This window comes from Panthera pardus, unplaced genomic scaffold, assembly GCF_024362965.1.
Source record: "Panthera pardus isolate Hobbes unplaced genomic scaffold, ASM2436296v1 HiC_scaffold_16, whole genome shotgun sequence".
Lineage (NCBI taxonomy): Eukaryota > Metazoa > Chordata > Mammalia > Carnivora > Felidae > Panthera > Panthera pardus.
Genome location: NW_026526721.1, coordinates 15,972,375 through 15,985,106, shown reverse-complemented (window position 1 = coordinate 15,985,106; position 12,732 = coordinate 15,972,375).

Sequence of the window (12,732 nt, the reverse complement as noted above, 5' to 3'; positions counted from 1 at the left end):
CAGAGAGAGAGGGAGACACAGAATCCGAAGCAGGCTCCAGGCTCTGAGCTGTCAGCACAAGGCCTGACGCCAGGCTCAAACTTGTGACCTGTGAGATCATGACCTGAGCCGAAGTCGGATGCTCAACCTACTGAGCCACCCAGGTGCCCTGATGCCAATAATTTTTAAATGGAGATGAAATGGACAACATCCTAGAGCAATGGTTCTCAAACTTCAGCCCTCACCTGGAATCACCTGGGAGCCTTGTTAAACCACAAGATTCCTGTTAAAACACCGTTGGACTTTCTTATTCACCACGATTTGAGATTTGTATCCTAACAAGTTCCCAGGTGTGGTAGATTTAAATAATTGTCCCCAAAGATATCAGGCTGTAATCCCTGGAACCTGTAAGTTAGTACCTAGATGGAAGGGTGAATGTTACTTTATAAGGCTAAAGATGTATTTAAAGGATCTTGAGATGGGGAGACTCCTGGATTATCCGTGTGGGCCCTAAATGCAGTCCCAAGTATCCATACAAGAGGAAAAGGAAGATACGACCAGAGAGGAGAAGGTTCTGTGACCATGGAGACAGAGATCAGAGTGCCTGGAATGCCAGCAGCAACCTTGTCTGGAAGAGGTGAGAACAGATCCTCCCCTAAGGCCTCTGGAGGAAGCATGGCCATGTTGTCACCTTGATTTTGGCTCAGATTTGAAACTGATTTCAGACTCCAGGGCTCCAGAACTATGAGGGAATATAAATTGTGGGAAGCCACCACATTTATCATAATTTGTTACAGCAGCCACAAGAAACTGACATACCAAATGACATTGATGCTACTGGTCTTGGAGGAAAACTAATGAGAACTAAGAAGCCTGAATAATTACATGCTTATTATGAACAGCCCCTGAAAAAAGTTTAAAAGTTCAGGCACAGATGGTTTTACAGGTGAGTTTTTCAAAATTTCCAAAGAAAAGATTATTTCAGTTTTATACAATTTCTTCTAGAGAATCGAGAAAGAGCGCCTGTAGTAGCAAGGGTAAGCTAACGCTGTAGCAATCTCCAAATCTGTATGGCTTAATGAAATAAAAGTGATTGCTTGCTCAGATCACGGTCCAGAAAGGTTGGGGGGAGGGGGACAGCAGAGCTCTGTTGCAGGCAATTATGCAGGAGCCCAGAATTGCTACTCCTGTGACACCGCCGTCTCTAACGTGAACTTCCAAGGATGGGGGATGACCTGTGGGAGGTTTTTATGGGCTTGTTTTCTAAGTGACTTCCCTCACTTCATCCTTAATGACATGGCCAGAACGCTAACATGACCCCAGCCTAATTACCAAGGTCCGCAAAATTAATTTAGCCATCTCAAGAAGGAGAGGAGATGGAGGGCTGTGGTAGAGCAGTAGCTAGCAGCTGTGGCTCTGGGGAGAAGTCTCCTGCGTTGTTCTCTGTGACTCAGTCCTGCCATGTCTGTGCTTCCCCTTGGCCACATTTGACATAGGTGTTACCTGGTGCCACTGTCACATACAGCACATAACCTCTAAGTCACCATGAAGAAGGAAAAGAGAATGGAGGATGACCCATGGGAGATTTTTATGGGCATAGCGTACATCCTTTCTGTTCACACTCCAATAGTTAGAACATCTTAGGGGCCAAGAAATTTTTGCCATTGGCTCCCTACCCACCCAGGGCTGTTCTAAGGCACATTCAAGAGTTCAAGAGTCACAGGGGTTTGGTTTTGTTTTTGCAGAGGTGGAGGGAGGGAGAGGAAGGGGGAGGGGACACTGGGTTTCTTTGACAATAGATTTCCTCAAACAATAGGTTTCTGATCCATTTGCTGACAGTCCCTTGTGCCAAACATGACATCCAACTTATTTGTTCCTAGGCATAGTTCTCAAGCCTGCTTTGTAACTTACCTTTACACCTGTGCCTTTCTCTCAATTAAGTGGTGGAAACTGGATGGGAAGATAGCACTCTTGATCCAGTCTTAATAAGACTGTGTTATTACTTACTATTTGAGATCTAGAGGCTTTTCAATCATTCAGTACCTTGCATTTTTAGACTCCCTGTGACTTTCCATTATTTCCTGTAAACCAGTATGTTTTTTCCTATAACACCGCCAAATGTAGTCAACGATCAACATACACTACGGTCACAGTTTACCAACCTCTTCTCCTAAAGCTCAGCTGGTACTTAAATGTTGTCAATCACAGTTTTATCCATTATTTTGCCAAAGTACAACATAGGTTACCATCTATTCGGTTTCTGTTATTGTTTCTTCACCTTTCCCTAGCCCCTAAATGACTAACCCAATATGACATCTCTTAGGATTTTATCAAAATGGCAGTCCACTTCAATGTACCAAGTTCTTTATTAGTGACACACAATACAAGTTTTTTATTGCTTGTTCATTTTATAGTGTAACATGTTTGTCTAGGGGGTGGAGAGTGCTCTGTTCCACTCAGAGACTCAGGGTTCTTCTATTTTGTACCACTATCACATTCAGCTTTTAAGTAAACATGGTTAGGGAAAGAAAAGAATGGTAGATTATGCGTGGGAGATTCTTATGAACCAGAACTGGAAACAGCTTAACTCACTTCACATTCCATTGGCCAGTTTTCAGTCAGATTGTTACCAATAGCGTATGCCCAAGAAGAAGAGATGATTCTTTCCCAACTAATTGTATGAGGCAAGTACAACCTTAATAACAAAACCAGATAAGGATCGTATAAAAAAAAATAAAACTTCAACAAACTAAGTCTAGCAGTATATATAAAACAGATGATACACCATGACCAAGTTGAGTTTATCCCAGGAGTGTAAACATGGTTTAATAGAAAAATCTATAAATTCCATTTATCATTCTAATAGATTAAAGGCCCCAAATCCCCCACCACATTATCACCTCAACAGATGTAGAAAAAAAATTTTTTTTTAATTTAATATTCTTAGAAAACTAGGATGAGTAAGAACTTCCTTAACCTGATTTGACCTTTATACCAAAAATTACGACAAATATTCTTGAGGAGAAACTCTGGAAATATCCCCTTTAAAAATCAAGAACAAGACAAAGATGCCACCTATCACCACTCCTATTCAACACTGCCGCTGGAAGTTCCAGCCAGCAAAATAAGAAAAATAAATGAAAAAGGATAGGAAACGAACAAAATTGAGATTATTAGCAGGTGATATGATCAGTTACCAAGAAAACCCCAAAAAAGTACAGAGAAAATTTTAGCAATAATAAAGAGCTTAGTGGGGTGGCTCAGTTGGTTGAGCACCCAACTTTGGCTCAGGTCTTGATCTCACAGTTTGTGAGTTTGAGCCTTGCATCGAGCTCTGTGCTGACAGCTCAGAGCCTGGAGCCTGCTTCAGATTCTGTGTCTCTCTCTCTCTTTGTCCCTCTCCTAATGCTCTGTTTCTCTCTCTCTCTCAAAAATAAACATTAAAAAAAATAATAAAGAGCTTAGGAAAGTGGTTGCCTATAAGATCAATACTCAAAACTTATTTGTATTTCTATGCACTAGTTCACCAAAAGAAGAAAACTTGTTTTAATAAAACCATTTACAATGAAAAAATAGTCACTGTGAAGTGAATCTAACGTACACACAAGACTAGCATGCATACATTTTAAAAATTTGATTAAAAGACATTTTAAGGACTTAGAGGGGTTACTCAAGAATGTTCAAGAATAGGAAGACTCGAGGGATGACTGGGTGGCTCAGGTGGCTCAAGAGTTAAGTATCCAACTCTTGGATTTCAGCTCAGGTTAGGATCTTGTGGTTCATGTGTTCAAGCCCCACATTGGACTCTGCACTGACAGTGCAGACCCTGCTTGGGATTCTCTCCCTCCCTCTCTCTGCCCCTCCATTGCTCATGCTATCTCTAAAAATAAATAAAACTTAAAAAATTTTTAATAAAAAAATGCTTAAATGACAATAGAGAAAAATTACCATAATATTACCATATTATTAGGAAAATGCAAATCACGACTCAAATGGGATCTCATTTTAGAAAACTAGGAAGTCTGACAATCCCAAGTATCAGTGAAGATATGTGACAAGGGAACACTTACTGCTGTTAGAATGTAAACTGGCTCAACTTTTCTGCAAAGCAATTTGGCATTATCAAGTAGGGTGAAAGATAATAATACTGTATTATCTAGAAACTCCACTTCTAGATATTGATACTAGAACACCAACGGGCATATACAAAAATATTTTACAGCAACAACAAAATACAAAAGCATTATCCATAATAGGAAAAGCCGGAAGCAACCTTGACCAAATTAACTGGTCCAAAAAATGGATAAATTAATAGTGGAATATACCAGTGAAAATGAGTGAATTATTCATCAACATAAATAAATTGCACAAAATATTAAACAGAAAACTCAGGTTGCAACATATATCAAAAGATATTTAATAGTAAAAAAATTCATTTATGTATTGCTTAGAGATATATACATACATATGGTAGGCAGAATGGTGTCCATGCCTCCTACTCCCTGGAACCCATGGATATTCCATTACATGGGGACTTTACAGATGTAAAGATATGGACCTTAACATAGGGAGGCTATCTTAGGTCACCTGGGTGGACAGACTCTAATCACACGAGCCTTTGAAGGCAGAGAACTTGCTCCAGCCTCAGCCTGAGAGATGCAGATTGAATTAGATGCGCACATGAGGTATGAGGCTTCAAACATTGTTAATTTTTTTTTTTAAGCTGACTGGTGACTACATTAATGTTCATGTTTTCATTATAGTTATTTATTCCTGCATAACAAAGTGCCACCACCAACACCAAATAGCAGCATAAAACAACGAATATTTATTTTGGAGGGTCAGAAATTTGAGAGCAATTTAGCTGGGTGGTTGAGGCTCAGGGTCTCTGAGGTTATAATAAAGTGTTCAGCTAAGGCTGCAGTTATGTGAAGACTCAAATGGGCATCAATGATCCGCTTCCGAAATCATTCATATGGTTGTTAGCACAATTCAGTTCCTTGGCTTTGGACCTCTCCAAAGGCTGCTCACAGCATGGATTCTCCCAGAGCAAAGAATCTGAGAGTGAGAGACCAAGATGGAAGCTGAGATCTCCCATAACTTTATCTCAGAAGTAACATAACATCACCTCTCTTGCATTCTGTTGATCATGTGAAGCCCTCCAAAGACCCCATTACAATATCAGCTCAGCATCTGGAACCTCATTATCTTGTTTCTAACCTATAGCACCTAATGGCCCTATTCTATTTTTTTTTTTTAAGTTTATTTATTTTGAGAGAGACAGTGTGACTGGGGGAGGGGTAGAGAAGAGGGAGAGAGAGAGAATCCCAAGCAGGCTCCATGCTGCCAGCGCAGAGCCCCATGCAGGGTTCAAACCTGTGAAGCCATGAGATCATGACTTGAGCCGAAACCAAGAGTCAGATGCTTAACCAACCTAGCCACCCAGGTGCCCTGGCCCTATTCTATTTAAGGTATGTGTAAGTCATCATAAGTATGCTCAAGCAGAGGACCCAAGACGAGGTGACGGGCACATTTAATACAGCACCAGTGTAGAGTGGGGCTAAAAACTCAGGACTAGGAGTGGAGGAGACCCCTCAGGTGTGGTTCCTCAACTATACCAAGGGCAACAACTCTTCCTCTGTAGATCAGTACAACTAAAGAGACCAATTGTCTGCCTCCCCCACACCCAGCGTTCAATGCTGGACCGAGCATACAGTAAGTGCTGTGAGTATTACTGGTCAAAAGGAGAGAAAATGGGAGACACAATGGTGTCACTGGTCCAGAGCAGTTCTGAAATTCAGCTGGGCAAATGTTTGAACATCCTCAATTTGGATTCAGTGCTACTGTGGCCCAGATATGACTCTCCATGGCTCCTGGTCCACCCGTCTAAGCACTTGGTTTGTCCTCTGATTTCTTTTCTTTGTCATTAACGGTAGCATGTGACTGCATCTGAGTAGTTTTCTCAGGCTGGCTCCTGCTTTAGGGATGTTTAGAGGTCCAAAACCTCTTTTCATTGTTGGTATGTTCTTCCGTCCTTTTCAGTCCAAACTATTTCCACTGATATAGTCCTCCTTAAAATTTTAAGGTCTTCCAACAATCTTTTGGGGGTTAGCTCCATTAGTATATAACACACACAGAAATCTTTTCAAGATAACTCCACTAAGAACCTTGGCTTGTGCTGCGATGTCTTAAAGTTAATGCCCTCAAGCTTCCTAGAGGCCCTATTATCTGCATCTATGAGGCACATCTGTAAAATCTTTAGAGGGCCTTCATTCTGACTGAACATGCTCTGAGGCAGCATCTTTGATCTTTCTGAGGTCTTAGGAAAGAATATTATAGTCATACCTTTAGCTTCAGGCCATGGTTTCCCGAGCATGACCTGAATTTGATTTTTCCTTGAGATGGCGAAGTAGAAACAACTTTTTTACCACTGTCCTCAGACATCTTTACACTCCAACCAGATTGGCCTAGCTCACTGGTGTAGGCAGTGGAATTGGCCAGAAAGCCTCACACTTCAAGTAAAGAGTGGGAAAGGAGTGAGATATAGATGACCCCTCTCCGTGGTCACTGGGGAGGCTTGCTTGTTTCTAAACCTACAGCACTCAGCTGCTGTGGGTAACCACAGGGGTGCTTTCACAAACAAACTATAATAAGGCTCTGGGAGTGAACGCCCACATGAAGGCCCATCGGCTCCAGTAAGCCAGTACTAGTGAAGGTTCTGAAGGACACTGTACTGTCGAGAAATGTAAAAGATCTAAACTTTTGCCATACTTGCAAGGTGACTAGCCTGACTCAGTTTCCCTGCTGGCAGAAGAAAGTATCTGGGTCAGAGACAAAGAACTTCATTGCTCAGCACAGCAATTAGTGTGCGCATCAGCGTATCTTCATCAGTTTCTCCTTGCCCCTGAATCCTATGGGAGCAACATGGATGGACCCAGACAAAAACCTGCACACACAGTGGGGTGCATTCTAGGAGAGAAACCCTGAATTTAGGAAATCCTAGTTTTTCATTATGGGCATTAAGCATGCCTTCCCTTTGCTGTGGAGAGGCACCATGTTTCTTTAGAGCTCTTTGCTCCAGAAGTGTCTTCTCTTTGCTTTGGAGAGACTATTCCAATCTGCCAAGGATGTTCACTACACACATACTCTCGAAAATATAATCTAGAGCAAAGGTAGTTTGTGCCTTGCGTGCAAGACATGAAGAAATCCAAGAGACCAATGAAAAATTCTCTTCCAGGGGCACCTGGGTGGCTCAGTTAAGCATCCAACTTCAGCTCAGGTCATCATCTTGTAGTTCATGAGTTCAAGCCCCGTGTTGGGCTTTGTGCTGATAGCTCAGAGCCTGGAACCTGCTTCGGATTGTGTCTCCCTCTCTCTCTCTGCCTCTCCCCTGCTCACTGTCTCTGTCTCTCAAAAATAAACATTAAAAAAAAAAAAAGAATTCTCTTCCAACATGCCTCTTCAGCCAAGAGGGGGTTAAGAGACCAGGGACTATAGCAGTAGCTGTATGTGACTCATGAGACATAGCAGTATCACAGTTTTGTGGCAAGAGACCTGGACACAGGGTCTTCTGGCACAGAAGCTATTTCCCATGCATGACCCTGCCACAATAGGGTAATGGTAGGCGTTCTGTTAGAAGGATGGGTTCAGTCCTATTTTTCCAGATGAAGGACACCACAACTAGGTCTACACCAAAGCAGGTAGTTCAAATGGGAGAAGAACAGGGAAATCAAACTGTTTACCATTGCCAGAATTCAGGACACACTAGTGAGACTCCTGCAGCTGGTTGGCCCTCCTGGAGCCTTCATTTGTAGCTTCAGGGTGCGATTCACGTTTCATTGATCTAGTTTAAGGTTGGCACATCACAGCTCACAAGCCACATCTGGCCCACCACGTGTTTTTGTAAATAAAGTTTTATTGGCCCACATGTTCATTCACTTACCTTTGTGATACACTTGCAGAGTTGAATAGTTTCTTGTAAAGCCTAAAGTATTTACTATCTGGCCTTTTACAGGAAGTTTGCCAACCCCTGTACTTGGTACTCAAGAAGGAAATAGAGCAATGCTTCTCACCCCTTGCTGCACACTATGATCTCCTGAATATATTTCAAAATGTACTGATGCCAGGAGTGCCATCACAGGCCACTGAATCGGTATCCTGGGGAACTGACAATTAGTATCTTTCCAAAACTCTCCATATGACTCTAATAGGCAGCCAGGATTGATAACCACAGGATTAAAGGCTCTGGGAAGGGATGCCCATATCCTTCACAGGTGCAGCGATGGCTGTAGAAGTCTGGGCAACTCCACTGTCTCAGAGTAAAATAAAAGGGGACACTTTACACTGTCGAGGACTAGGCTAGCCCTAAACTGGCCCCAAGGATACATATATTGGATCCAAGAAGAGAGCCTGAACCAACGGCCATGAAATCCCTTGCTCTGTAACTGAGCATCTCACCACAGTAACTGCCATAGGAATCAGAGAATTGATAGTTGGTGGCAGTCTATACTCTCAGGAGGGAGGCATAGCCTGTGTTGATGGGCTAAGTCAGTCCTTGAGCGCCTGGTGGACCTATTCTATTTAAGGTGCAAGTAATCATTAGTGAAGTATGCCACAGCTAGGAGTGCTGGTAATAAAGAATCCGAAAGTGAGGACGTAGACTTTTGACAGCTGATCATAAAAGGCATTACAGCTTCTGCCTTACTATCTTGGATCACTTTCTCTAGAGTAATCCAGAGTGTGAGGACGCTCGAATGGCCCATGGAGATGTCCATGTGGTGAGGGAGCAGCGTCCTGCCCACAGCCATGTCAGTGAATCATTTGGAAGAGGACCCTCCACCCCCAATCACGCCTTCATATGATGACTGCAGGTACAGCCACAAGCTGACCTCAGTTTCATGAGTCCAATTCAGAACTATCCAGATAAGCCATCCTCAAATTCCTGACCTACAGAAACTGTTAGACAATACATAGGTGTCACATGTGTGTTGTTTTTAACTGCTTCTGTGTTTGGGGGCGCATGGGTGGCTCAGTCGGTTAAGCGTCTAACTTCAGCTCAGGTCATGATCTTGTGGTTCATGAGTTTGAGCCCCTCGTCAGGCTCTGTGCTGACAGCTCAGAGCCTGGAGCCTGATTCCGATTCTGTTTCCCTCCCTGCCCCTCCACCCCCACCTCAGAAATAAATAGGGGCGCCTGGGTGGCTCAGTCGGTTGAGCGTCTGACTTTAGCTCAGGTCATTAACTCACAGTTCATGAGTTTGAGCCCAACATCAGGCTCTGTGCTGAAAGTGTGGAACCTGTACCCTGCTTTGCATTCTGTCTCCCTCTCTCTCTGCCCCTACCCCCTCACGCTAGCTCTCTCTCTCTCAAAAATAAACATTAAAAACATATTTTTAGAGAAATAAATAAAACATTTTTAAAAACCGCTATGTTTTGGGGTATAGTAATAGATAATAAAACCATCAAAACAAACAGGTTTCTATTCAGTGTTGAGCTTTTTAACTTAATTTGTAACTTGCACAATATTGTCAGATGTTGAATCTTCAACAGAATGAATTTCCAGAAAGTTTTAGTTCCTTGAACTGAATTTTTAAAATTTTGAACCAACTTTGGCATTGATTTAACTGATCTCTTTTGACGTATCTGATGACATTAATAGAAAACTGGCACCCTTTAACTCCAAAGATCTGCTAACGAAACACATCCACTATTATAGCTTTGCTTTTCATATGTGAAATCAGAAAAACTAGAACAGAAAATGAAATTATTTTAGAAAAATCACTTGAATTGCTCAAATGAAAAGTCATGCTTCCCAAAGTAATGTATAAATGTATTTTCTGCAGTACCATGCGATAAAACCATGGTCTTTGAGCAGTCATCTTAAAATAATCATAGTTTTGAAGTAGATGGTGCTATTTAGTGGATTTGCTAAGTGCTGCTGTCTCCCTGGCTCCTATGGTGTATGGTAAATGCCATTTTCTTTCATTAGTTTTCTGACCGAGTGTAAGTAAAATGCAATCAAAATGTAGAGGACTTGTTAGAAAAGGTTTGATGTTTTTCGGGGACATTCACAGTGAATTACAACAGAAGCTCAAAGTCTCAAAAGTATCTAAAGCCTAATTTATGACAGCAGCAAAGACAAAAGGAACGCACTGCTCTGCTGAAGTACATTGTTTAATATCAGCTGGAGCGTTTATACCATTTAGTTAGTATAAAGAGTGTGTGTGTGTATAAATTAACTACAGGCTATTTGATGGCACAGCACAGTCTGGATGTAATCCTAAATTATATAGTCACCTCAACCAATCTTAAATTCACTTCTGCTTCATAGCTTTCTTCAAAAGAACACCGTTTTTGGCATAACCCTGCTCCATCAAAATCTGTATGTGCGTTCTCTTCACCGTGGGGCTTTTCGTTATGTCCGCAAATTCTTTGCCACTCCTCCCTTCGAAAGGTGGAGCCTACTTCTGCCCCCCTTGAGCGTGAGCTGGACTTAGTGATTCATGCCTTAGGAGGACAGTATGCCAGAGGAAAAACAGTACCACAGTGAAGTAGAAATCATAACCACAATGAAATCCATGTAGAAATTTATTTCAAAAAGTGAAAATAAAATAGCCAAAATGCTTCCTATATTTTTGAAACAAAGAATAAAAAATCCTCACTTTTAGATAACTGGGCCAAATTAACAATCATTGAAAATTGTAAGGTGAAAAAGCACCACATATCACCACTTGTGGAATATAGTTCAAGAAGTATATAGAAACACATCCCCCAGATGCATCTATTAGAAAAAAAAATAAAGAAAAGTAATAAGTAAACATTCAACTCAACAGGTTACAAAGAGTATAAGGATAAACTATCAGAAAGTATAAAGAAATAAGAGAATTAATAAAACATAAGAGAATCTGAGCAGTTAAAACAAAAACGTGTTCTCTGGGAAGATTAACTAGATAGACCTCTAATAAAGTAGACCAAGAGAAAGGAAATGAGGCACAAATAAATATTAGGGATGAAAAGATCATATTTGCAAATAGAGTATAAATATTAAAAACCTTAAGAAAATACCATGAATAACTTTATAGCAACAAATCTGAAAACAGATGGATAACTTCCTAAAAAAATAAAACTTGTGAAAAACTACAACAAACACTTTACAGAGTCTCTGACATTTAAAGCCATTGAATTAGTTGAGTACCTGCCCATTCTCCTTTCACTCCATAAAAGCACCAGATATTTTATAGGTGAGTTTTACCAAACATTCAAGAACCCTAATGTTTTAGGGTTTTTATGATTCTAGTATATCATTGATAGCAAAACCAAACAGAAACAATGTAAGAAAATTATAGGTTAATCTCACTTATGAATATAAATACAGTACAAGAAAGATCATGGGTTGATTTTATTTGTGAACCAAGATGCAAAATTTGAAAAAATATTTTTAAAACTCACAAATATATTGTTAGTAATAATAGCATTGATCAAGACCAAGTAGGCTTTATCCCAAGAACACAAGAATTGTTCAACATTAGAAAATCTATTTATGTAATCCACCTCAAGGACAGAGGAAGGCAAAAACAAAAAACAAAAAACCTTGCATTTAAACAGATGTAGAAAAAGCATTTGATAAAACTCATCATCCATTCAGGACTTTAAAATATAAGCAAAGAACAGAAAGAAACCTCCCAACACACAGTACGTACCCCAAATCTATACATGTATATCGTGGTTAGTACTTGAAATATTCCGTCATAAAGCTAATCAAGAAACAAGGAAGACTGCTCACTGAGAGGTCCTGCCAGCACAGTGAGACAAGATGTGAAATTCTAGAGGCACTGTCCTCAGAACTACTGGCAAGTTGGCTAGGACAAAGCTCCACATTAGACAGGCGTGAGGAGGTGTTAAATTAAGGAAGGCGCTTTCCAAAAATTTAATTAATTATAATCTTGTGACAATTAACTACAAAACCACAGCTAGTAAGACATGTCAAGATGTATATTCTTCTGTTGATAGAAAATATAACCTTTTCACTTTCAATAAGCTGTCAGTTCTGTCATTAGGGAAGAATTTAGCTCTGACAACAGAGAGTTCTGTTTGATTTCTCTCTTTTCCAGCAATGGTTAGAATCCTAGCGACAGAGCCTCTGGAAGATCCGGCCCAAGTAGTAAAGCGATTTATTCAACATTTCCTAGCACCCTAACTTGACTGGCTCACCTAGAAGACAGACAGTGTGACATGCTATTCGTGACAGATCCTCTAGCACCAAATCTCAAGTTAAAAATATTTTTCAATCTCTATAAAACTATCGACACAGATCTGTCGAGTCTGGTATGGGAACCTGCCAGCCCACCTTACACTTGTCATCTGCCAGAACAGTGTCATCAAATTTTATGGCTTGCAGACCTCTAAACAAATTTTGGGAAAGTATGTACCGCTTCACATGGTCTTAAATTGGTAACTAACATGTACCATCATGAGTTTAAATAAGATAGCTGCCCTAACAATTTGATCAGCACAATAGCAATCTGATTCCACGCCCCAGCCTCCCACTATCATCTCTAAAATAATACGAGAACAAACTCTTGAACAGTCAGACGTTTAATTAACATCGTTCATTGGGTCAGAATTTTTATTCCACGTTCCTCACAGAATTATGGCATACTTCAGTGCTTAAAATATTTTTATTTATCCCTCTATAATGCTATACTGTAACAACATATGAATGTAAATTGAAATTCAAAAAATTAACTGTGACCGG